The sequence below is a fragment of the Felis catus genome, chromosome B1 (genome assembly GCF_018350175.1).
Source record: "Felis catus isolate Fca126 chromosome B1, F.catus_Fca126_mat1.0, whole genome shotgun sequence".
NCBI lineage: Eukaryota > Metazoa > Chordata > Mammalia > Carnivora > Felidae > Felis > Felis catus.
The window spans coordinates 133,594,868-133,616,027 of NC_058371.1; the positions used below are offsets into that span (position 1 = coordinate 133,594,868).

Here is a 21,160-nt window from a genome sequence, read left to right on the forward strand (position 1 = left end):
TTAAGTATAGAGAACAAACTGATGGTTTCCAGAGGAGAGGTGGGTGGGGAGATGGGTGACTGGTAAAGGAGATTAAGAATATACTTATCATGATGAGCACTGCGTAATGTATAGAATTGTTGAATCACACTATCTTAGACACCTGGAACTAACAAAACATTGTATGCTAAGTATGCTGGAATTAAAATAAAAAAAACAATAAAAAATTTAGGTATCTATGGACTTTCTCCTACTGAAAATTTCACTCTTTTAGTACACACACCCACATTTACATCTTTCCTGTCCACACATTGTGCCAGATGCCAAAGGTGCTTTGCCCCTTAGAGAAGTGCCCTCAAAGTTTGCCCATGATTATCTTCCTTCTTCACTTCCCATGATGAAGGTCTTATTTACTATACCTGTCTTCCCTCGTGATAGAGGTCTGGTCTTGTCTACTGGATTCCATGTCTTCCTTTTTTGAAGGATGTCTTGTCTACTGTACTTCATGTCTTCCTCTCCTAAGGGAGGTTCTTGTGTACTGGATTCCATGTCTTTCTCTTTTTTGGTTTACTCCCTCATTTTGGAGAAGCACATTCTTTCTGGTTTCCTATAAAGAATTCAGTGCAGGTATAATTTTTGAGACCTTTTGTGTATTAAAATATTCCTATTCTACTTTCATACTTAAATGATAATTTGGCTGGTCTGAAAATTCTATATTGGAAAATCTTTTCCTTCAAATTTCATCATCTAGCTTTCATGGTTGTTGCTGAGAAGTCTGACTTCATTCTGACTCCTGTTTCTGTATGTGGGATCTTATCTGCTTGTCTTTTTCACCTTAATTCCCACCATATCCTCTGTTTTGGTTGGGCTGCCTTCAGCTGCAGTTGAAAATCAACTTGAAGTGGCTTAAAAAATAAAATTTATCTCATGCAAGAAGTCCAAATGCAGAATGGCTCCAAGGAGAGTTAATTCATTGATAAATTATGTTACCATTGACCCCAGACTTTTCCCTTCTCTTTTTTCCCTTAGGTTAGTTCTCCTTATGGTCCTAAGATGGCGAGAGCAATTCCAGGTTGTATCCAATATCCAGATGCATGAAAGTATAAAGGAGGAAAAGATAATCTCTTCATTGATATCTTTTCTAGGAATAAAGAAACCTTTCTCAGAAACACCCAGTTGATTTTACCTCATGTTTCATTGGTGAGAATATATATCACATGCCCAAGCCTAAATCAGAGATAAAGGGAATGGTACTACCTTGGTTGGTTTAATCAGGATTCACCTTTAAGAGCTTTGGAAGTAACTGGCACACAAGCACATGACCAAATGGAGGAGCTTAGATACCTGAACAAAACTAGAGGTGCAACAGCAAGGAAGCAGGGAAATGGTTTTGGAAGGGAATCAACAGTGTGTGCTACACTCTTGGACATATTCTATTTCATTAATCCTGACTTGATTACAGTGTCCCCAATGCTCATATTATTAGGTTTCTGACTTTGCATTGGCTCCTGCTGTTCTAGTCACTGTAGGAAGTCGAAGAGTAGGCTTGACTTCTGGAGTCTCCCTAGGAAGTCATTTAGTTCTCCTGGCTGCAGGTTTGTACTGAAGCCTTCCTGATTTCCCATTACCACCAAGGCTAATGGGTCCAAGGAGAGAATACTGAATCAGATTCTCTCCCTATTTGGTATTAGGACTGAAAGAAAGGCAGTCTCCATTTGCTTCAAACTATCACTTCCAACTCAAGAGGGGCAGCTGCATTCCATCTTGTGCTTTGAGGAACAGAGAAATCAGTTTGCAGGGAGAAGGAGCAAATGCAGAAGAGAAAGCAGACAATGAGATGGAGTGGAGTGTTCCTGGCTTTCTACTTCTTTTTATTTTTTTAAAATTTTTTAACCTTTATTCATTTTTGAGAGGCAGAGAGAGAGAGAGAGAGAGAGAGAGAGAGGGCACAAGTGAGGGAGGAGCAGAGAGGGAGGGAGACACAGAATCTTAAGCAGGCTCCAGGCTCTGAGCTGTCAGCACAGAGCCTGACACGGGGCTTGAACCCACAAACCGTGAGATCATGACCTGAGCTGAAGTTGGACGCTTAACCAACTGAGTCACCTAGGAGACCCCCCTCATTAAAAAAAATTTTTTTTTAACATGTATTTATTTTTGAGAGGCAGAGACAGAGCACAAGCGGTGGAGGGGCAGAGAGAGAGGGTTGGCTTTCTACTTCTTGATTTCAGCTCCTGTCTGAGGGCTGGCTGCACTCCTTGCCCTTGTGTCTTGTGAGATAAGCAAGTCTCCTCATTTTAAATCCTCCTATTTATTTAAACTAGTTCCCTGGAAGTTCTGCTATTTTTAACTACATCATCTTAATTTAAGGAGTTATGACCAATCCTTCTGGAGCAGGGCTATGAAACCTGAGGGCTTATGTCTCAAAGCCTCTTTTTCTCCCCCTTATCACCAGGTTTTATTTATTGTATACCTTGTGGGGAATCTGGTATGCTTGGGTAGGAAATCTGAGGTGTTGTATGCAAGAACAGGTAGAAGGGCGTGTGTCCAGTTCGTGCAGAGACTAGTAAGATGTTTCACTTCTTCTGTGTGATGTAAAGTAAGCATTGATAAATATTTGAACAGATAAGCATTATATACCTTGTAAACCTGAGTCTGATAAAAAAAAATAAATCTTAAAGTAATTGTTAATAGCTGTTGTGTCACACTGAGATAAAAACTTGGTGATCATCTGTAATTGTTGCACCTGTGGTCACTGTGTTGGGGTATCAGACTTACATTTATGAGCTGACTTCCCTTTATGCAACCAGTTTGCTCTAAGTGGGACAATTCTAGTGCTGACACAGGACTTTGAGAAGTCCTGAGGAGTCTCAAACAGCTTGGGATCTCAATAAGCACTTTTGCTCAGAATCTTTGCATTGACTGTGTCACCTTTAAATTTTTTTATTTGAAAGAGAGAGAGAGAGAGAGAGAGAGAGAGAAAGTGTGAGTGGGGGTGGGAGGCAGAGGGAGAGAGAGAGAGCATGTTCCATGCTCAGCATGGAGCCCAACATGGGGCTTGATCCCATGACCCTGGGATCATGACCTAAGCTGAAATCAAGAGCCAGATGCTCAACTGACTGAGCCACCAGGCATCCTGATTATGTCACCTCTAATCATGCATTGGCCTCCTGGTCAACTTTCATCACTTCTCAACCCAGCTCCTTATATATATGGTGTTACTTTGGACAAATTAGAACTACAGTTTCCAGAATCCCCTTCCTTGTGTGATTTGCATTAGAGTTGGAAAAAAAAAAAAAAAAAAAAGAAGCTAGCATGAGATTTGGTAGGTAGTAGGGAAAGAGCAGCCATGCTCTGGAGGAAACACACAGAGAGGTTTGCCCATCTCAGTTGTGCCCACTCTCTACCACACTGGTGGCTCGTTCCGTATGTTCTTGCTCCCTCCTACCCCATACCAGACTCTTTTGTCAAGTGCAGGCCCTGTTGACCAGAAGTGACTCCAGGCTGGGCTGTTCCACTCTGATAGCTGAAGCACCTGGATTCCCTGATGACTTTGCAAGCTTCATGTTGCCCACCTCTGCCAGCACTAAAGGAAGGCTGGCCAGTGATTTTTCCCTGATCCTTCAACTTCTACTTTTCACTTGATTTCCTCACTTCTTCAATAATAGTAGGTAGTAACTGTATCTTGTTTGCTATCCCAGAAGTCATAGCTTCTAGCACATAATGAATCCTCAATAAACATCTACTAAATGATCTTTAGTTTACAGAAAGAAGGAAAGAAAGAAAGAAACTACTTGTCTCATTGAACTGGCCTAGATGCCAGATGGTGGAGATTCTCTTCACAATTTTGGCTAAGAGGAAAAGGTGCTTTCCAATCTCTGATTACTTACTTCTTAAAATAATTCCACAAGGCATATTCCTTAAAAAAAAAAAAAAAAGAGAAATGAAAGTAGCTTGCTTAAGATTCTGCAGCAAAAGAGGAAGTAAACCCAAATTAGAACTTGTAGTTATGCTTTCCCTAACTTACAACTGAAGTCTGCTTAGCAACTCATTAAGTTTTATCTTCCTTACTTTATCAAACCCACTTTTGTTCACCATCACCTCTCTGCCCCTTGCCTGTACATACATGTATGCTTATCCAAACACCACTAGGAAAAAATTATGGAAGTCCTTGTTGAAAGTATGGCTCTCCAAAGGGAATACATTCAAGTCAACTTAATGGGTATTTATAGAGCATCTACATGTAAGAAAATTTGCACTGCAGGCCAAGTATGGATGAATAGAGGACCAATGTGTTGCAGTGTTCCTACTGGAGAGACTTTATAAAAATTCTTTGATGTGGAACCATTGTTGGTTATTACTTAATTCCTATTCTCAGTACCTTGTCTTTTTCTCATTCCTTTAGTTGAGTTCTTGGGGTTGTGGTTTCCTCATGAACATACACCCAAAGTAGCTTCATGAGATTCAGCAGGAGTAGGTCCTCCAGGCCACAGCCCATCTAAGAGAACATTTTGTTATTCCTTAGGTGGGTGGTTCTTAAAATTCAGGAGTAAACCTTCACCTGGGAAGTCTCTTTAAAATGCAGAATCCCAGGGGCGCCTGGATGGCTTGGTCGGTTAAGCATCCGACTTCAGCTCAGGTCATGATCTCACGGTCCATGAGTTCGAGCCCCGCGTCGGGCTCTGTGCTGACAGCTCAGAGCCTGGAGCCTGTTTCAGATTCTGTGTCTCCCTCTCTCTCTGCCCCTCCCCTGTTCATGCTCTGTTTCTCTCTGTCTCAAAAATAAATAAACGTTAAAAAAATTAAAAAAAAATAAAATGCAGAATCCTGGACTTCCTTCTTCATCCTCCCCCAACCAACTCTGCCCCTGTAGATTAAAATTCAGGATATCTACGGACTTTGTATTTTTCACAAGACTCCGGGGACTCATCTGATGCAATGGTCTTTAGGCCAGTTTTGGAGAAATGTCCAAAAACACCTGAAAGAGAATCATTTGGGCACTTATTTTTTAACAGCTGATTCTTGATCCCTCTGAATTAGAATTCTGGAGGCAGGACCTGGGAATATGCATTTTAAATTCATCTCCTACTTAAAAACATTTTTTTTAATGTTTATTTTTGAAAGAGAGAGAAAGAGAGAGAGAGAGCAAGTGGGGGAGAGGCAGAGAGAGAGGGAGACACAGAATCTGAAGCTATCAGCACAGAGCCTGATGTAGGTTTGAACCGTTTGAACTGTTCGATTGTGACCTGAGCCAAAGTGAAATGCTCAGCCGACTGAGCCACCCAAGCGCTTGATTGTTATGAATCCACAGACCCCTTTGAGAAGAATTAGTAGATTTCCTACTTTGAATTTGAAGCCCAGTTCAGACACAAAGTCTTCTGGAGAGAGAAACAGAAAAAAAAAGGGAAAGCTTTGCTAATAAACATTGATTTTAGAATCACTCCTTCCTAACTGTTCGAATCCGTTCCCAGCTTATCGCTGTTCTGAGCCTTTTCTGGAAAATGTCTGGGTTTGCAAGGTCAGGCAGCCTTCATACCCCTTGAGGTGGTAAGGACTCTTCTAATGGGCCCATCTGAGGGAGCCCTGTTTGCAGACTAAATGTATAAAGGCCCATCAAACAGTAATGGGAACTTCAGAGGACTTGGGGGTGTTGGGAACTGTCTTCCTGAACAATGGGGCCATGGTCATTCTGGGGCTAACTTCAGGTCACCTGTCTGCTTCTCTACGCCATCCCATCCCGACATTCCCAGCTACTGAGCCCCAAAGGTAAGTGCAGAGTGATAACTGCTGGGAGGGGCTGTGTGAAGCCAGAAAAGCCAATGTGTGAGAGCACTGGAGAGAGACAAAAGGCGTGGTACTTCAGAGGTGGCTCAATTAGTTAAGCCTCCAACTCTTGATTTTGGCTCAGGTCATGATCTCACTGTTCATGAGATCAAGCCCTTGTCAGGCTCCACCCTGACTGCAGGGAGCCTGCTTGGGATTCTCTCTCTGCCCCTTCCCCCGTGCTCTCTCTCTCACTCACAAATTAATAAACTTTAAAAATAACAGTTAAAAAAAAACAAAACAAAACATGGTACTTTCGTCTCTTCCTGACTCTACACTCCCTTTTATCCTCATTCTTTCCTCCTTTTCCATCCGTCATCTTCCCTACAAACTGGTTAGTAAATCGAGGCTTTCTTCAGCCACCCCTGCTGCCCCCACTTTGTGGAGGACTGTGTCTGGCAAGGCACCACCTTGTCTCACCAGCCTGCCATAACCAGCGCCAGCACTTGGTCAACTTTACTGTAGTAAAACCTGCTCCAAGGACTGAAAGGCGACAGGCAAGTGCCAAGTGCCAAGGACTGACAATACTACCAGAAAAGTGCTTAGGGCAGTGGCTGGCTTGTTTAGTAAATTATAGGTATTACTCACCATTGTTTTGCTATTTATTTCTCAAAGTGACCCTGGAAAGTGGGTCGTGACTGCTGGTCTGCTCCTCTTTGCAGGTGAAAAAAGTGAGGCCCAGAGGAAAGTAAGTGATGTGCTTCTGATCACATGGCTAGAGAGAGGTGGAACCGGAATTTTTACCCAATCTAGAGATGGCTCCAAAATCCATACTTTTTCAACTGCCATCATTAAGATCTCAGTCTGAGGTCTTACATTCAAAACAAATATAGGAAAACTTAAAAAAAAAAAAAGCTGTTAGTTCTAGAGATATATACACATATTTAATTTTTTGTGAAATTAAAGTGACTTATAAATGAATTTTAAAAAGTTACTTAGGGGTTGCCTGGGTGGCTCAGTCAGCTGAGTGTCCAACTCTGGATTTTGGTTCAGGTCATGATCTCATGTTTTGTGTGATTGAGCCTCGCATTGGGCTCTGCTGGCTGTGAGGAGCCTGCTTGGGTTCTCTCTCTCTCTCTCTCTCTCTCTCTCTCTCTCTCATGTTCTCTCTCTTAAACTTAAAAAAAAGTCACTCAGTGTTTACAGGGAAAGTGACAAAATTAAACAAGACTGGAAATTTGTTGATAAGCAGCTAACATTGGGTGATGGGTAGATGGAGATTCAGTGTATGAATCTCTTTGCTTTTGTATAGATTTGAAATTTTCTTCATTGAAGAGTTAAAAACCGAAGTCACTTCACATCCATCCAAAATATGATGATTATGTACAGTAGCGGAATATCTACAGGCCCTAAATTCGTAGTTGATAAACTTCACATTTTGTGAGGATTGTTCTGTTTTTATTTTTTTTTTACATTTATTTATTTTTAAGAAACAGAGTGAGACAAAGCGTGAGCGGGGCAGGGGCAGAGAGAGGAGACACAGAATGTGAAGCAGGTTCCAGGCTCTGAGCAAGTGGTCAGCACAGAGCCTGATGCGGGGCTCAAACACACGAACTGTGAGATCATGACCTGAGCCGAAGTCAGACGCTCAACCGACTGAGCCACCCAGGCGCCCCGTGGATTGTGTGGTTTTTTGAAGATTTTGAATACTAAATTTTTGGTTTTTAAACTCTTAAAATAATGACAATTTATATTTGTTGTATAATAATTAGGGCAAGGCAACTAATGGTCATGACAGTCCTATGGTGAAAGTAGAATTATCTCCATCTTATAGATGAAAAACTGAGGCACTGAGGTAACTTCCTGGCTAGAGGGCTACTAGATGAAGTGGAAGGGGATTCTGAACTCAGGAAGTATGTCTCAGGTCCACACATATTATGTGGCTCGGCTTGAGGGCACCATCTTTTTTTTTTTTTAAGTTTTTAAATATTTATTTTTGAGAGAGAGACAGAGACAGAGCAAAAGCAGGGGAGGGGCAGAGAGAGAGGGGGGGAGACAGAATCTGAAGCAGGCTCCAGGCTCTGAGTTGTCAGCACAGAGCCCAACGTGGGGCTCCAATCATGAACCATGAGATCATGACCTGAGCCAAAGTTGGATGCTCAACTGACTGAACCACCCAGGTGCCCTTGAGGGCACCATCTTTAAGAAAATATTCATCTTAAGTATCGGTTAGGAATGATTTTGACACAAATTACAGAAAACCATAGTAATTGTAGCTTAAGTGACTTAAGCAAAAAAGAACATTAATATTCTCACCTAATGAGATTGGAACAAGGCACTCCAGGTTCAATGCCACCACTCAGGCTGCCTCCATGGCTCTAGGTGCTTTCTGTCCTTATGCTTAGCCACCCCTGCCTGATGCCTTCCCATCATCACAATTAGCTTCTCACTGGCGCAAGACAGTGGCCTCATACAACTTTTCAACACACCTGTAAGATAGGAAGAAAGGTCAGGGAAATGCTAGTGAATTCTTAAGTGTGTGTCTCTACTCAGCAGGAAGCAAAATATTTCCCAGGGGCTCCCAGTAGACTTCCCCTTATGTCTCATTGGCCAGAACTTTGTCCATGGCTCCAAGTAATAAGAAGAACTAGGAAATTGAGTGTCTAGTAAAGAAGGATAAAATTACTAGCATTGACTTACATAAGTCATTCATGAGCCCAAGGACACATTAAATCACTGGGCAAGTTGGATTATTATTATTTATTATTATTTAAAGATATGTAGATCTTCATTTAAAGTTTTTTAGGAACACAGGGAGAGATTTATACCAAATAACACAGAAAAATTTCTTGAATAAACCTTTTAACATCTCTCTGTCCCAAAGTCCCATTTCATATATCACTGCCCTAACCTCATCCTGTCTCTCCAAATGAGTGAACACTTTTGAAATTCTCCTCACTATACCCTCTTTCCACTTCTTTTTCCTCCTAACTCCTCATTTCCAGATCTTTCCTTCTATGTCTCCTTATCTCCTTCTTATGTAAGAGTAATCTAGCCTCTAGAAATTATCTATTGGAGTAACAAATTACTCCCAATTTAGTGTCTTAAAATAAACATGTTATCTCACAAATTCTGTGGGTCAGGAATTTGAGGGTAGCTTAGTTGGATGTTTCTAGCTCAGCATCTCGAATGAGGTTTCAGTCAAGATGTGTGCAAGGGCTGCAGTCATCTAAAAGCTCGACTGGGGCTGGAGGATCCCCTTCTGAGATGGCTCACTCATACAGCCGTTGACTTTCAGCCTAAGTTCTTTACTCCATGGCCTCTCCATAGGATGGCTCAACATGGTGGCTGGCTTCTCCCAACGTGAGTGATCTGAGAGAGAGAGAACATGAAGGTAGCCATAATGCCTTTTATTACAGAGTCTCTTCAGTCATATGTCATCATTTTTACTTTATTTTATGAGTTAGAAGAGGGCCACACTCAAGGGGAGGGGAATTAAGCTCTTCTTCTTGAAGGGAGATATATCAGAGGATTTGTGGACATGTTTTTTAAACTATCACATCTATATATCATTTAACATATCACACCTCAGTTTTTTTGAGAGGGGGAGAGGGACAAGGGTAAGAGGTAGAAAAGAATGGGAACAAAAGTGACTCTGGGGTGGCAGCTATATTTGTCTCCTCAGACTGCCACAACAGAATACCACAAACTGGGGGCTTAAACAACAGAAATTTATTTTCTCACAGCTCTGGAGGCTAGAAGTCCAGGATCAAGGTGCCAGCAGAGCTGGTTTCTGGTGAATCCTCTCTCCTCTCTTGCAGGTGGCCACTTTCTTGTTTCCTCACGTGGCCATTCCTCTGTGTGTATTCCTGGTGTCTCCTCCTCTTATAAGGATACCAGTCTTACTGGATCAAGACCCCACCCTAATGACCTCATTTAACCTTAATTATCTTCTTTTCTAATCAATTAATTTTACTTTTTTATTAAAAAAATTTTAATGTTTGGGGCGCCTGGGTGGCTCAGTCGGTTGAGTGTCCGACTTCGGCTCAGGTCATGATCTCACAGTTCGTGGGTTCGAGCCCTGCATCAGGCTCTGTGCTGACCGCTTGCTCAGAGCTTGGAGACTGCTTCAGATTCTGTGTCTCCTACTCTCTCTGCCCCTCCCCCATTCATGCTTTGTCTCACTCTGTTTCTCGAAAATAAATGTTTAAAAAAATTTTTTTTAATGTTTATCTTGAGAGAGAGAGAGAGAGAGAGAGAGAGAGCGCATGAGCTTGAACAGGGGAGGGGCAGACAGAGGGAGAGAAAGAATCCCAAGCAGGCTCCACACTGCCAGCACGGAGCCTGACTTAGGGCTTGAACCCACAAACTGTGAATCATGACCTGAGCTGAAATCGAGAGTCAGATGCTTAACCAACTGAACCACCCAGGAGCCCCTGACCTTAATTATCTTCGTAAAGGCCTCTTCTCTAAATACAGTCGCATTGGGAAGGGTGCAGTTTACAGCTCCAACATTTAAGTTTAGGGAGATGTAATTTGTTTTGTGACAGTAGCTATGTATGTCATGTTGCTGCTTTACACATCACTTCTATTAAGATCATATTTTAAAATAAAATGCCTTTATGGCTTTTGGGGACACTATGTTGTACTGTTGTTGTTGTTGTTGTTGCTTTTAATATTTATTTATTTTGAGGGATGGGGGTTGGGGGGAGGAACAGAGAGAGAGGAAGAGAGAGAGAATCCCAAGCAGGCTCCACACCATCAGTGCAGAGCCTGATGTGGAGCTCGAACTCATGAATTGTGAGATCATGACCCGAGCCAAAATCAAGAGTTGGGTACTCAATGAACTGAGGCACCCAGGAACCCCTATGTTGTACTATTTAATATAATCATCAAAGTTATGACATTTTTATAAATAATATTTTTAAGCAATAACTTTCCCCATAGGAAAAAAATAAAAGTAATTCTTTTTAAATGTTTTTAAGTGTTTATTTATTTTGAGACAGAGGGAGAGAAAGAGAGAGCAGGAGAGGGGCAGAGAGAGAGGGAGAGAGAAAGACTCTCAGGCAGGCTCCACACTGTCAGTGCAGAGCCTGATGCAGGGTTCAAACCCATGAACTGTGAGATCATGACCTGAACTGAGATCAAGAGTCAGCTGCTTAATGGACTGAGCCACCCAGGCGTCCCCAAAATGAAAGTAATTCTTAAAGCTTCTCTTTGTTGTGAAAAATGGCTCATGCAGAAAGATGTATAAAACATAAATGTACAATTTACCAAGTTGTGAGAAAGTAATCATGCCTTTAACTGCTAACCAGGTTAAGAAATAGAGCTCCACTTGCAAGTCTGAAGGCCCTGCATACACTTTCCAATTAGCAATAATCACACCTTGGATAAACCTCATTGGCTATGATACTGCCACTGCGCAAAGCTCATGTACTTTCCAAATTATAACTTTCCATCTCCCTCCAAAGGTAACTACAGTCTCATCTTGCATGATATTCACCTTGTTGCCATTCTTTATTTTTTACTACCTACATATGCATTCCCTTGAGTGTTCAAGGCCCTAGGGATACAGAAGTGGAAGAAACAAACTCTCTACCCTTATGGAGTTCACAGCTAACAATAAACATTGATCATATAATTAACAATAAACATAATGAATAAACTGTATAGTATGTTAGAAGGTGATAAATGCAAAAAAATGCAGAGCTGGAGTTTACTTGGCTCTATAAGCACGTAATGATTTCAACATTGGAAGGGAGACAAAAAGGACAACTGAAAGTAGGGAGGGAAGAAAGTAAATGAAAGGAGGGTGGAAAAGAATAAAGAGGGGGAAAGGAGGAGGAAACAACAGGAAGAAGAATGTCGGTGGGAAAGCAAACAGAACAGATGGTAATAGGAGGGAAGAAAGGGAAAATAAGAGGTAGAGAAGGAAAAGTGGGAGGTTAAAAGTTTTTTTCTCACCTGGAGGGTTGCTGAAAAGACCCTGAGCTGAAACCCCTTTATTTACATTTTGGTAAAAAGAAGTACTAAATTCTTAATTAGAGAGCAGTTTCCTACATTGAAGCTTTTTGTTTACTACAAATTTATTTTATGCAAGCTAAAATTAGCTTGCACGAAAGTATTCCTTAATACTTATACAAAATTTAGGCAGCTGTTTTAGAAATGGATGTTTTTGAGCCCATAGCAGATGACTGGGCTGAGCAGAGGCTATGCAACATGCCTGGAATTTGTAAGAATTGCCAGCTGTTAATAAAGTAGTTTTCTTTTTTAACTATTTAATTAATTAAATGAATTAATTCATCATTCATTTAGAGAGTGTGAGCAGGGAAGGAGCAAAGAGAGAGAGGGAGAGAGAAAATTCCAAGCAGACTTTGTGCTGTCAGTGCAGAGCCTGATAACCATAAACCCAGCTGTGAGATCATGACCTGAGCCAAAATCAAGTTGGATGCTCAACCAACTGAGTCACCCAGGTGCCCTAATAAAGTAGTTTTCTTTAAAAAAAAAAAAAAGGAGTGGGGTGGCTGGGTGGCTCAGTTCGTTAAGCATCTGACTTTGGCTCAGGTCATGATCTCACGGTTCATGAGTTCGAGCCCTGAATTGGTCTCTGTGCTGACAGCTTGGAGCCTGGAGCCTGCTTCAGATTCTGTCTCCCATTCTCTCTGCTCCTCCCCCACTTGCTCTCTGTCTCTCTCTCTCAAAAAGAAACACTAAAACAATTTTTTTTTATTAAAAAAAGTAGAGCAGGGTAAAGGGATTGGCAGCACAGGGGTGAGGGGTAGTGGTTTTGACTAGAGTGTCAGGGAAAGCCTCACTAAGCAAATGCATGACGGAGGTGAGTTATCCATGTCTGGAGGAAGACTATTCCAGGTAGAAGGAACAGCTACATCTACCACCTACAGTGGTGTATTTGGTTTCATAGAGCTGCTCTAACAAAGTACCACAAACTGAGTGGCTTACAACAGAAATTTATTCTCTTATACTTTGCAGGGCCAGAAGTCTGAAATCAAAGTGTCAGCAGGGTTGGGTCCTTTTTGGAGGCTTTGAGGGAGAATCTGTTCCTTGTCTCTTTTGGCTTCTAATCCTTACTGGCAACCCTTGGCATTCCTTTTTCTGTAAGGACACAGTGATTGGATTTAGGCCCAATCCAGTAGGACCTCATCATAACTTGATTACATCTGCAAAGACCTTTTCCAAAAAAGGTCACTTTCATAGGTACTGAGAGTTAAGACTTCAACATTTCTTTTTGGTGGACTCGGTTCAACCCATGACATGTGGGAATACGCCTTCCAGGCTTGGGAAACAGCAACCAAGCCAGGGAGGCTAGAGATGCTTAGATGCATTTGAGACTCTGCCTACCTTTGGGATAAAGAGGAGTTTGTTCTAGCATTGTGTTATCTCCGCTGTTTCTTTCTCAAATATATAGTATATAGGGGACAAACCTTAAAAATTGAAAGCATATTAGATCACAATGCCTACTACAGCCACAGGGGGTGTCCTTTGATTTATTGTTGGTACCCTGAAGGTAGAACTGGAAGATGAGAAACAAGATTTGGTGACTGTAGTTAAGAATATAGTATTGTGCACTTGAAATTTGCCTGGGGTGGGGGGGTGGGGTGGAGGCAGTGCCTAGGTGGCTCAGTTGGTTAAGCATCTGACTCTTGATTTCAGCTCAGGTCACTGTTCATGAGTTTGAGTCCTGTGTTAGGCTCTGCGCTGACAGCATGGAGCTTGCTTGGGTGGGATTCTCTCTCCCTCTCTCTGCCCCTCTCCTGCTCACTCTCTCCCTATCAAAATAAATAAGAAACATAAAAAAAAAGAAATTTGCTGGGAGTAGATCTTAAGCATTCTTAACACACACACACAGAGCTAACTATGTTAACTATTAACTATGTGGGGTGGTGATGTGTTGATTATCTTGATCTTGGTAATCATTGTATAATGTATATTCCTATCAAATCATTACATTATATTTGCCAATTATCCTACAATAAAATTAAAAAAGAATTTAACTTGGAAAATCAAGAAGATGGAAAAGAATTAAGGAGTAAATTTCACAGACAGGTTTATCATTAGGAAGTCAGTGCTTGAGCAAGTCCAAGAAGTTCTACACTTTGAAATAATTCCTTTTTCTTCAATCCTGAATTTAGGTAGACTGTTATTTACTGCCTTTAGGGGTTTATATGCATTTCAATTTTAGGTTTTGGCTTAAAAAGGGAAACAATTCTTTCAAGACAACTTTCACAAGTGACAGAGTGGTGATCCTTTCTTTTTCTGTATTTCTGAGAATGTACACTTTTCATAATTGACTTAACTCTACATGGGAAAAGAGAGCTGTTCTTTATTTTTTTAATTGAACAATGATTGACATAAAATATTGTATTGGTTTCAGGTATACAACAGTGATTCAATATTTATATATGCCAAGAAATGGTCATCACAATATGTCCAGCTACTATATGTTACCATATAGATATTACAATATCATTGACTATATTCCCTAATCTGTACTTTTCATTCCCACAACTTATTTATTTTATAACTACAACATCATACCTCTTACTCTTTTTCATTTATTTCATTCATACTCCCTATTCTCCTCTCTGGCAAACAACAATTTATTCTCTATATCTGTGTCTGTTTCTCTTTTATTTTGCTTATCTGTTTGCTTTATATTTTAGATTGCACATGTAAGTGAAATCATATGGTATTTATCTTTGTATGAGTTATTTCATTTAGCAGAGTACCCTTTAGGTCCATCCATATTGTTGCAATTGGCAAGATTTCACTCTTTTTTATGACTAGGTAATATTCCATTGTATATGTTATATATATATATATATGTATATATATATATATATATGGTGTGTGTGTATATATATATACATACACACACACCATATATATATGGTATTGTATATGTATATATGTATGTATATATGTGTGTATATATGTATATACATGTGTAAACATATATATATATACACACACACACATACCACATCCCCTTAAAAATTGTTTTTTCTTTAAAATTTTTTATTTATACCACATCCTCTTTATCCATTCATCTATCGATGGACACTTAGGTTGTTCTGTATGTTGGATATTGTAAGTAATGCTGCAATAAACATAGCAGTTCATATGTCTTTTTGAATTAGTGTTTTCATTTTCTTTGGCTAAAGATCCAGAAGTGGAATTGCTGGATCATATGGTAGTTCTATTTTTAATTTTTTGAAAAACCTCCACACTTTTCCACAGTGGCTGTACCAATTTGCATTCCCACCAAGGAGTTCCCTTTTCTCCACTTTGTTGCCAACATTTGTTATTTCTTGTCACCCGCCCCCCCCCCCATCTTTTTGATACTAGCCATTCTGACAGGTGTAAGGTGATATCTCATTGAGATTTTGATTTGCATTTCCCTGATGATGAGTGATGCTGAACATCTTTTAGTGTGTCTGTTAGCCATCTGGAGGTCTTCTTTGGAAAAGTGACAGGGCCTCTATTCATTTTCTTTCTTTCTTCTTCTTCTTCTTTTTTGAGAGGGAGAGAGAGAGAGAGGGAGGGAGAGAGAGAGCACAATGAGCAAGGGGCAGAGAAAGAGGGAGAAGCAGGGCTCACCCAAAGCAGGGCTCAAGCTCACCTGAGGTGGGACCCAAACTCATGAACTGTGAGATCATGACTTGAGCTGAAGTCAGATGCTTTAACTGACTGAGCCACCCAGGCACCCAGCTCTGTTCATTTTTTAATTGGATTGTTTTTCTGATATTGAGTTATATGAGTTCTTTATATATTTTGAATGTTAACCCCTTATGGGATACACATAATTTACAAATATCTTCTCCCATTCAGCAGATCGCCTTTTTGTTTTGTTGATGGTTTCCTTTGCTGTGCAAAAGTTTTTTAGTTTGATGTAGTCCCAATAGTTTAGTTTTGCTTTTGCTGTCTTTGCCTTGAGAGACAGATCCAAAAAAAAATTGCCAAAAGCAATGTCATAGAGCTTACCTCCTCTGTTTTCTTCTAGGAATTTTATGGTTTCCGGTCTTACATTTAAGTCTTACACCCATTTTGAGTTTATTTTGTATATGGTGTTAAAAAAGCAGTCCAGTTTCATTCATTTGCATATAGTTGTTAAAAACTCTCTAAGCTTTTCTTACACATGGCAGGGGTGAGGGACAAATTTCAGACTACGGGGGCTAATCACAGAGCTTTGCATACAGAAAATGCTCAATAGATATGTGTTAAATTGCCTTGAATCTAATTGAATTAAAGCTTAAGATGAACTATGAATGAACCACTGAGATAAATAAAATTAAAAAGATTATATAGATATTATAAGCCTGGGATATAAATCTTCAAAAAAAAAAAAAGAAATTTTAGGACAAGATTTCTATCCAATATGAACTTTAATGAATTCTTTTTTTACTTATTTATTTTTTTAAGTAATCTGCATGCCCAACATGGGGTTTGAACTCATGACCTCAAGATCAAGAGTCACATGCTCTACCTATTGAACCAACCAGGGGCACAGTTGGTTAAGTGCTCGACTCTTGATTATGGCTCAGGTCATAATCTCATGGTTTGTGAGATTGAGCCCTATGTTGGGCTCTACAGTGGCAGTGCAGGGCCTGCTTGGGATTCTCTCTCTGCCTTTCTCTCTGCCACTCCAATACTTGTGGTCTCTCTCTCTCTCTTTCAAAATAAATAAAAATAAATCTTAAAAAAATATTGTGGGGTGCTATAGAATAGGTTTCATAAATGGTACAAAGGTTTAGAGGCTTTATATTTGTAAAAGATCTCCAGCCTAGTTTATTTTTTATTCCTAGTTAGACCTTTTCTATCAAAGCATGCCACCTCTCCATCTGGTCTGTGTCTCCTCAGGAGAAGAGCTCAACTGCTATGACTTATTACGTATTTCAAAAGTCGATAAAATGTGACTCATTTTAACAAATATTTAATGAGTGACTGGAGACCTCATCTTCTTTTTTCTTTCTTCTTCTTTTTTGATGTCTGATCTTATTTATTTGTTACTCGTAGATAATCTCATATTTGACCGGACTCAGAAGTAGAAGCTCTCAGAGAAGACAGCCTCTGTCTCTTGACGATCTGTTCTCGGCATTTTCCTTTGGCCTCCTTCATTCTCTTGGCCAAAAGTTTATCATATTTTGCAGCCTCTTGCTTATTTTTCATAGTACACTGTTTCTTCGAAGCAATACGCTATCGTTTGTGTTGGAGGACACATGGAATAACAAGATGTTGAACCCTGGGTTCTTGGTTTCTTACCTTCTTTTAGGGTCTTTCTCACAACACATGAGTGGCCATCATCTTCTTTAGAGAGACTGAAAAGTTTGCGGATTCTGCTAGCTCTTTTGGGCCCCAGGTGACGAGGCACACTACTACTAGCGAGTCCAGGAGTATCCTTCTCCCCTTTTTTCACAATAACCAAGTTGAGAACACTGAGATTGGCATCCACAATGCAACCCCGATCAAATTTGCACTTTCTTTCCCCAGTCTTCCTTTGTTGGTAGTAGGAATGCCCCTTACTCAGCAGCAGGCAGACACGGCCATGGGTCAAGATGCCCCGCTTCATGGGGAAGCCCTGTGTGTCATTGCCACCACTGGTTCGGACCATGTAACCCTTCCACTCTTCACCAAGAGCATCAGCAGCTTCTGTGGCCATTCCCTTTGAAGTTTGCATTTATTATCCACGTCAATGAGTTTCTGGCAGCCAGTAGATGGGAAAGAGATGTTCGGCTTCATCCTGAAGCAGCCTACCGCCTCTGAGGCACCACAAAAAGAACCTCTTCTTAATTTCCTAATTGCTCCTACTTTCCTAATTATTCTTAAAGTGACTTATTGTAAATTAGCATGGTTGAAACTAGTACTTTACAGGGTGACATTGTAACACTCCAAAGCCCTCATATATTAAGATGTGTAAAGAAACACCTTTCTTCCTATTCTTACAACTAATGCTTTATGCTTGCACGGTGGAGGAATTCAAATGTAGTTGTCACGGGATAGCCACCCTGATATGTACTGCTCCGTGACAGATGCAGGTTCACAGTGCCTGCCTGAGAGGCAGCCAGGGATCCCTACTGCTCCAGATTTTGTCCTGGGGAGAATCCTAGGTTGTAAATCACATACTATAGTCTTGGATTAGGGTAATTCATTCTTACCTGCTTTGCCTCCTAAACAACAGGAGTTCATCAACTGAGCACCTAGGAAATTTTAACTTATACCTCTAAAGAGGGCAGAGGAGTCTGGACTCTAGCTGTGGCTATTATTTTCTGTTCTGGTCAGGCACTAATGTGTTTAAGGTACAGAAGCCTACTCTGTCAAATAAAATGGGTGGGTAGTCAATGTTATGGTAAGGATGCAATGGAAATTTCATGGACTGAGGAATATATAGTTAAGTCAGAGAACTCAGAGAAGGTAGGTCAGGAGTGAAACTGACCTGGGTTAAATTAGGTTCTGTAATTTACTAGTTGTGTAATTGTAAGCAAGTCATTTAGTAGCCCTATAAACCTTTTTTTTCCCTTAACTGTTCTAGGGAAACTATTACCCTTTTTCCCACTAAACTGCGAGGCTCAGATGACATGGAGAAGAATGACTGCTGGCATGGAGTAGGTGTCCAAGAATATTCTGTTAATATATATATATGATGAGAAATTAACAGAGTATTTAAACAGGGAAGTACAAAAATATTTACAAGTATATACCTTAAAACATTGTCTTAATTACAATCCAGGGAGAATGTACAGTATGATAGAAAGAAAAATATCAGAATTGCATAGTCTTGAGTCCTGTGACCTTGGAAAAGTTATTCACACGTGAGGTACCTCAGTTTTTACTTCCCTAATATCCCTAAACTCACGCCACTAAATTGATAATAGCATCTCTTCTTGTGATGATTAAATGAATCAATGTCTATGACGTACCTTGAACAGTGCCCAAAGTGTAGTAAACATCACACTAGTATTGTTTTTTTGTTACCTGTTATTATTATCAGGTCTCTTTGTATTCATCTTCGTGCCTTAGTTTTAACAGTAGGTGGCAGCAATGCTCTCTTAACCAATTCAAATGAAACCTGCCAACTTTCTGGAATAGAGATCAGTGAAGGCTTACCCAATAGGCAGATGTGTGCAGGGCAGTGGAAAAGCAGTGGGAGAGAGATCATAGAGAAAAGAAAGGAAAGGAGGAGAAGGACAGGAGAGAGAGAGAGCAGGCGGGTGGGAGACAGAAATGTTTATGGGAGTCAGTAATGTTTAGAGGTGATTTGATATTTCAAAAGAAAATACTAAAATTGTCATTATGGGGGTAGGGTAATTTAGTGTTATTTTTGTTTTTAAATATACGTGGGAGAGGTGCCTGGGTGGCTCAGTTGGTTTAGTGTCTGGCTCTTGATTTCGACTCAGGTCATGATCTCATAGTTCATGAGATGGAGCCCTGCACTGGACTCTGCACTGACAGTGGGGAGTGTACTTGGGATTCTCTCTTTCCCTCTCTCCCTGATACCTTCCCCACACCCACTCTCTCTCTCAAAATAAATAAATGAAATTAAAAAAAATAGAGACATGGGAGACTGGTACTTACCATATTTTCTGTGTTGACAGTTTTTAAAGCTTTCAACTGGTCCTAGATGAGATTTAGCAAAATCAGCTGCCCAGAAAGAATCTGTAAAAGCATGTTTTATTGTTCATTTATTTTTTATTTTTATTTTTTATTCTAGAGAGAGAGAGAGCATGAGCAAGGGAGAGTAGGAGAGAGAGAGAGAGAGAGAGAGAGAGAGAGAGAGAGAGAGAGAGAGAGAATCCCAAGAAGGGACTTGCTCAGCACAGAGCCAATAGTGGGGCTTGATCCCACAACCCTGGGATCACAACCTGATCCCAAACCAAGAGCTGGATGTTCAACCAACTTAGCCATTAGGTGCCCCTTTACTGCTCATTTTTTATCAAACTATTAATCTCAACTAGAAAAATATGGCTATTTTCCTCTGTGTAAAATATTCCTTCTCCAATAAGACACTTAGTGTTATATTAGGTATCTGTTGCTCTGTAACAAATACTCCAAAGTCTGATGGCTTAAAATGATAAGCATTTATTATCTTATATTTTCTGAGGGCCAGGAATCCTGGACTGGCTAGCTAGATGGTTCTGACCCAGGGTCTCCCGCGAAGCTTCAGTGAGACATCAGCTGAGGCTGCAGTCATCTGAAGGCTTGATGGAGCTTTGGAGGATGTGCTTCCAAGCTGGCTCACTCACATGGTTGGTGGAATGAGGCCTCAGAACCTCACCAGTTGTTGGCTAGAGGCCTTGATTCCTTTGCATGTGACTTTCTCCACAAGGTGGCTTGAGTGTTCCCTAACATGTTTCTGATCTCTTCTAGGGTTAGTGATCCAAGAGAGACCACAGAGGTCTTTTGTGACCTGGTCTCAGAAGTCATATTCTGGGTGCACCTGGTGGCTCAGTTGGTTAAGCATCCGACTTGGGCTCAGGTCATGATCTCACAACTTGTGGGTTCGAGCCCTGCACCGGGCTCTGTGCTGACATCTCAGAGCCTGGGGCCGGCTTCGGATTCTCTGTCTCCCTCTCTCTCTCTGCCCCTTCATCGCTTGTGCTCTCTCTCTCAAAAATAAATACACGTTAAAAAAAATTTAAATAAAAAAGTCATATTCTGTAACTTCCACCATATTTGTTCAAAGTAAATCACTTAGAAAATAACTAAACATAATTCTCAGGAATTATGAAGGAAACGAATACAGGAAATGAAGTTCCCACATGGAGAAATCACAGGCTGTCTAGCCTTTTTCAGTGGGGCCCTGGAAACATCTCTCTGGATTATTGATTTCTTCTATTAAAAAGAGAACAGGCCATAGCTCCACGTGTCACTTCAACTCTAAAGTGGCCTATTTCTGCTCCATCTAAATGTGATTTCAGTTAACAACTTGGTCTCCACTTTTTTCATCTCTAAAACTGCACACACACAAAAGCATGAGAAAGAGTACATATGGATAACAAAAATATAAGTTCCACAAAACAATACCTAGACTTACTTGCATGATGTACTCTCATTCCCCACACTCCACCCCATTCTATGTTAATTCATTTGAAAAAATCCAGGTCAAAATCGACTACATTGATTTCATAGTCCATTAATGGATTCACCATTCTTCGTGTTAAATACTAACACTCACTCTCACCCATTGGGGTTCCTTTCCCAGAAATGTTAAAGAGCAAAGGAGTCCTCACTTTCCAGTTTCAGGAAGGCAAAAAGCTGGTTCAAGCCTACCACTATTCTAATTAGGCAGGAGCTAGTTACAGAGGTAGCCTGTCCGGGTACTGTTGGGCCTGTAACTCGAGAGCTATGTCACCTCTCTTAGTTCATTCTTCCTCTCTACAATTGGAGTAAGTATCCCTTGCTTATG

At 40.6% G+C, this 21,160-nt stretch overlaps 1 protein-coding gene and 2 pseudogenes across 7 annotated transcripts in view; all 3 read right to left on the minus strand.

Moving 5' to 3' along the window:
• The window catches only part of AFF1 (AF4/FMR2 family member 1), a 265,568-nt gene that overhangs the window by 243,455 nt on the left and 953 nt on the right, over positions 1-21,160 (minus strand). For 5 of the 7 annotated variants that reach the window (XM_045056119.1, XM_045056118.1, XM_023252950.2 and 2 more), the window contains exons 2-5: positions 19,330-19,410; positions 8,867-9,111; positions 8,056-8,228; positions 399-586 (exon numbers count right to left, since the gene is read on the minus strand). The gene's annotated coding sequence lies outside the window, so the exon portion shown is untranslated. Of the gene's footprint in view, positions 1-398; positions 587-4,357; positions 4,451-8,055; positions 8,229-8,866; positions 9,112-19,329; positions 19,411-21,160 lie in introns of those variants that run through there. The other 2 variants (XM_045056117.1, XM_045056116.1) reach the window with 2 other exon arrangements.
• On the minus strand, positions 10,986-11,169 carry LOC111560244 (annotated as a pseudogene).
• On the minus strand, positions 16,362-20,974 carry LOC101100206 (annotated as a pseudogene).